The sequence below is a fragment of the Sinohyriopsis cumingii genome, chromosome 19 (genome assembly GCF_028554795.1).
Source record: "Sinohyriopsis cumingii isolate HCF-2022 chromosome 19, ASM2855479v2, whole genome shotgun sequence".
Classification (NCBI taxonomy): Eukaryota; Metazoa; Mollusca; class Bivalvia; order Unionida; family Unionidae; genus Sinohyriopsis; species Sinohyriopsis cumingii.
The window spans coordinates 64,252,695-64,258,694 of NC_142979.1; the positions used below are offsets into that span (position 1 = coordinate 64,252,695).

The 6,000-nt window shown below is 36.4% G+C and overlaps 1 protein-coding gene across 13 annotated transcripts in view; it reads right to left on the minus strand.

Annotated features, from left to right (window-relative positions):
- LOC149775850 (voltage-gated hydrogen channel 1-like) overlaps positions 1–5,506 on the minus strand; it is a 44,187-nt gene extending 38,681 nt beyond the window's left edge. For 3 of the 13 annotated variants that reach the window (XM_089943921.1, XM_089943922.1, XM_089943919.1), the window contains exon 1: positions 565–3,577. The gene's annotated coding sequence lies outside the window, so the exon portion shown is untranslated. The other 10 variants (XM_089943930.1, XM_089943923.1, XM_089943928.1 and 7 more) reach the window with 8 other exon arrangements.
- Between the last annotated feature and the right edge of the window lie 494 nt (positions 5,507–6,000).

A 6,000-nucleotide genomic window follows, 5' to 3' on the forward strand; every position in this document is an offset into this window, starting at 1 on the left:
CTGAAAACCAAAATGAAAACTTCAAAATTATTACAGATACTTTTGTTTTCTTAAATTAATTATTGTTGTTAAGGCACACGCTGCGTGTTGCAGATGAGTTAATATGGTGCAGCACGGAACTAATCAAAATTATATGACATGCATTTGACCTGTAGCGTTTTTCGCCCAGTAACAATGGTTATAAGCATAACATTCAAATTAGGATATTAATATTACACAAGCATTCTATATTTTTACAGGCTGGACACCAACAACCCTCTGTAAATTGACCTACATTCCTAATTTCCTTTGTAACGAGCCCCTGTGATTTCTGATTAAGAACTGATGGATTATTTTTAAATTTGTTTAGTTTATTCTAATAACAAAAATGTATTAGTTCTAGTAAATATATCATAGAAGTATCAGTTTCGAAGCCTTCAAGAAAAAATCGCAGAATATATCTTATACAATGTTGCTATATTAAAAGTTCATTTACGTTTTGAATCATCAATATACCTACACTGAAAGTGAAAGCTTCAAACTATTTATGGTCGCAGACATTTATGAGTAATACGTTTTGCTTACCTTATTTATAACGTCATCTGTTTCTGAGCAGTCGATCACAGAGCTACTCGCGGCCATTGTAGACATGAAAAAGAAATGTGACAAAATAAGCAACAATGGTGAAAATAAGCCATCTTAACATGAATTAATATTTTATATTTGTTCTGCTTATTTCCATAACAGAAAATAAGTAATAAATTTGGATGGACTACGTTTTAAACTAGTTCAAAATTAATTCACTGTCAAGTTTGAAATTAGGTATGTATACAGATGAAAACGTTTTCTGAACATCAGTGCCCTCTGACATGGTTTTCCTTGGCAGTTCAGGATGACAAGGATAATCTAAAACCTCATTCTCCTTCAAGACTATTACTACTGTGCAATACTTCAAATGAAACCAGTGACCGCAACCTTGAACACAATATTGTTCCTAAACTACTAACTCGATGTAATCATTGTTTTTTTTATGGTATCGGCTGTTCCTGTTTGCAGACACAGCAGCGCTCACTGGTATTTACAAACTCAGATTCGTCCGTTTCTTCCAAGTCACGTATTTATATTACCTGTTTTTCCGATGGTCAAGCCATTTTTGACACAATCTGTCTGACAGCGTGGGTGTAAAGTTTACTTTTTTCCCTGACTTGATTGAACCTTCATATACTAAAGATTCCTTAAGCTTCTCCGTTTTTTCAATTGTCCATAGTTTCCTTTGCCTTTTTTGACGAAAGCCTTTCAATATGTCCTATTATTTCATGCATAATGCTATAGTCTGTTATAATATTTCCACTAACCATACTTGTTAGGACTTTGCGTTTCTTAGTGATCTACTTTGATATGTCCAGAAATACACTATCAGTTTTGAGAAAGGGGACAGCAGTTTGACAGCTTGGAAGAGCATGAGAACCTAACACTTAGCCCTAGTTGGGAAGAAATCATTAGTTATTTTTTATGGATAGATTGCATGTTGGGCATCGGACATTTTGTTGAAATTCGAGACACTGCTTTGATTGTGAAATACTGTAGCTGGTGTGACTGACGCGCAGCCTATAATAGATGAATTACAATGTAGATCCATATTTTTGCAACGATGCTCGAAATATTTGTACCAAACATATCTAAGATCAATGCTTTGCATGCTACCTCACAAGTGCCGTGCATAGGAACAGATTATGATGCAATTTCTCGCATACATTTCGCCCATTCATTATTGCAGATCTTCTGAAACGGTCCGAAAAACCCTGTGTCGAGTGGTTGTAGGACATGACTAGTGTGATGTTATGTAGTTTTACCCAATCAACGATTGCCAAAGATACATGTGATCAGTGCCCGTCATACAACAGAAGCAGTGGCTGTGATGATTCACATCCTTGTACTTAGCTAATGAATTGTTCCTCGAGATATTTACTGAATACATGACTATTTCATTCAGTCTCAATGACAGCACCAGAAAACCCAGTTGTTGCACCATCTAGCAATTGATTGCTCATTTTCTTTCCCATAATGCAAAATAGACCAGAAGAGAAGTACTTAAAATATTTCCAGCCTACACAACAGTCACATTTTTCATATGTCATTGCACTGAAAATTGCGATCGGTTTTGAGTTTTAGGCGGGGATGACAAAAAGTGGAGTTTGATTGTCTGAATGCCATTTTCGTCAATTTTTTTTAAATGTTCTGTGGTTTCGTCTTCAGGTAATGGGTGTTCACGATTTTCTCATGTTCTTAAAAAAAAATTCTGTTACTTTCGCTATGGACGTGGATCAGAATTAAATTAGACCTTGGCGATAGGAAGTTGCTATACCACTGCAGTGATAACAGATTATCTTTCTAAAGAAGTCCAGTGTCAGCATCAGTGTTAGTGGCAAAACTGCAAACATCTGAAAGGGTACCCGCATAGCCTACCTTCACCAAAAACGAAATGTGGTTGACAAGCCTCGCTTCCTGCTCCAAGGAAAATAGTGGACTCTACTCCGATTTAACAGTGTCGATGACACATTAGCATAAGGTTGTTTCAGGAACACTATGGAACCTTGTCCCCATTATAACTGACATGTTGTTCTCTTTAACCTCTATGTATACCTTTGTTAAATCGTCTTGATCAAACTAACGATACTTTCCATGCAGGCTTCCGCCATGTTACAAATCATGGAAAACGACGTGTAATGCATTCATCACAGGGTGTGGAAGGTTTAACACTTTCGTCTTAAATAATACGTAAATATTCATTTACGAAAATATAAAGCTGTATCTTTATAAACAATATACTTATTTTATTATAATCGATTACTTTTTATTGAAAATGCAATTAAGGAACAAAAGAAAAGAGAATACTCCAATTAAATGAAATAGCTCAACTGAGTACTTAATGGGCTTCCGTAGGAAACAATAACTGCGAAGTGGGTGGAAATGAGAGGTTACCTGATTGTATTCCTTTGACAGACGACAATAAACCAAGTTACCAAAGGTTTTAATTCAATGGCACTATTGAAAAATAAAGATATTTTGAATGGGTATAAAAGTGTATTCGGAAATGTGATGTTTTGTTGTGTTTGTTTGTATTATGTGTGTACTTACGGCATGTAGATGAACTCGGATCATTTGTTTTACTTCCAGTAAACCGTGAAAGGGCTGTCAACCAATCTTCTGAAAATTGCGTTATTAGCTTCATATTATCACGTGATATTAACAACAAAAAAATAACCGCTACGAAACACACGAGATGCCATTACGATGCTTGTGTAGTGGGTGGTATGGAAACTATTTGTTAAGGTCACCAATGTTGTGCGCAGTTTACCGTAATGTTATGACAAATGTGAGCGAAGTTAATTATTAAAACACTCGTAAGCGGATGGTATCCAATTACTTGTGGGTAGTCAGTAAAGCAAAGGTCAAAGAAGCAGATCGGTCACCGACACTGGTGGTTGAAAATAATTTGGTGCAGCTTGTTTATCAGTGAAAATTTCAAGAATATCTCACATAGCATACATATTGACACTGTTTTACACAGATTGACTCTAATTGCTTTAATCAAATAATACTTACTTTGGTGTCTTTTTCCAAACGGAATCAAATCCAGGAACAATCAAGTAGATGCGTTTTCAAGAGCCTTTGGCAAGTATCGGTTTTGTTTTACTGCTTAGTATATTCCGATGACAAATACAAATTTCCGATGCGCGCATACTCGTTGCCATGAAACTACGACGCGTGGCTGTCTTATCACATGATTAAGCTTCATTCCTCGTAAGTCGAGGTCAGAACTATAGACAGGTTATCTAGTTTTGTTGGCAGTCTGTATTGATAATAATGTCGTACCAAAAAAGTCACGTTGCTTTTGTATTACTGTACTACTTATTCACCTTAGTAAACTATACACAAGCATAATCATGTGGCTGAGCCATTCAAACTCGGCTGCGCATTTCCGTTGGTTGAATGACGGTAGTACCGTATATATGTCCAAGAATATTTGTGCGTAGTTAAATGGAAAATGGGTTAAACTGTAATAAGTTTGTGGAATACAAATGACTTAACTGATAATAAAACAATATTTGATTGACATTTGGAAACACGTTCTTGTGGTGTCTTCCGTATGAGAGAGACGGAGAGTACTCTACCAAAATGAAGTCGTTAAGTAAATGAACTTAAAATTAGGTGTATTAATTAACAATAATAATTAAATTATTATGAATTTTCATCGCTTTGAGCCACCAACAAATTTAGTAGTTGTAAACTTGTCGGATATCCAAACCAGCAGTGATATGGAAACCTAGAGATATTAACAATGGAATACAGTTAGCGTGTGAGATTATATCTCAACAAGTGTCTCATGCTCTAGTTTCTCAGGTATCAGGAAAAAAATTGATATACATATATATGGACATATGGATGGATATCGCAATAAGTAGTTCGCTGTATGTGAACCTGTTAAGCAAAAGCCAGTAAAGAGGTCAATGGAATAAAACAAAAGACAACTGCCTTTCTCATTATTGTATATTTTATTAGTTTAATAGTATATGCAGTCATGTTCCAGGTTAGTGCAACGTCTTTTCTCCAACCGTATCAACCATCTAATGCTTAGAAGTGTTATACTTCTTTCGTGATTTAACAATAAGCTTGATCTGTCTCTCAGTATCGCAACATAAGGTTTTCGCTCACGTGACATACGTATACCCTATGTCCCCATCCCCCTTGGGGCTTGGGCCGCTAAACCGTTTGAAAACATTGAGAGTGCTCCCGCATTCTAGCCGACACCTAACCAGGTGATGGTAACTCACGCGGCTGGGCCAACATTTAATTCCTTTTATCAATATATGTACATTTCAATGAAAAACCTTATTTGCTACATTCGGCTATTGATCTGCGGTGAAAAACCAGGTCATCCCGTAATTTGCCATGTAGATAGGAACTAACAGGGGCAAAATTTACTGGTTATTTTTTTTTTACTATGGGAATTAGTGGCTACAGTGTTGTTTAAATAAAAACAAAAATTAAAAATTTAAATAAAAGCAACGTACATTTGGTTCATGAGAAAATAATACGCTAAATAGTTTTATTTTAAAGTAATTAAGTTCCTTAATGCATTAACCATAGGTGTTAAAAAGAGGTCACGCTACTTAAATTTTGATATATTATATCCTTTTACATCGAGTTTCATGACTAAAACACATCAGCAAAGTTGCATATATCACTGCATATTTACATGTGACAATGAATAACGCGCAGCGACTTTACTAGTTAAAGCCGGATGATGCATTAACCATTGTAAAGCTATGTCGACATGGAGATCAGGGAAATGCGAGAGGTCAAAGGCGCTCGCCGCCTTTACTGATTACCTACATCTCATCTCTGTGCATGTGGGCTTGACTGTCAGCTTTTTCCAGACTGGGTACGTGGAAAATCTTGCCAGTAGCTTCCCGTGGGTTGGTGGTTCTTCTCGAGCTTTTCCGGGTTCTTCCTCCATTAGATATGCTAACCGCCGTGGATGGCGTTAACGCAAAACAACAACAACGAGCTACATGAAACTAAGTAGTATATGGAGCATTTGCAGCACTTTTAGTAACTGTGTACTATAAACTATCAATACAATATTTTTTTATGATATAAAGGCGTACGATGTTTAACATCATCAAAGTGAAATGGTTTTGATCTACTGTGTTACTTACGAATATTCCCTTTAACTGTATTTACAATTATGACCTTAGTTACCATCGGACGCTGCAGAGTTACCCCAGAGGGAATATACCCTTGAATGTTGTACGCACGTTCTAACGAAAAGTGGACAAACTATTTTAAGGCAGCTTGGAACTAAATATCAAAGTGAAGGCACTGCACCATATAGTGGTGATGCTGGGAATTGGTCTTGCTCTATGTTCATGTCGATCCGACTGTTTCCGTAAAGCAAACACACGGGATGCGCCCGTTTGCATGCAATTTCCAGCTATGCCTTTCACTGTTGTTTTT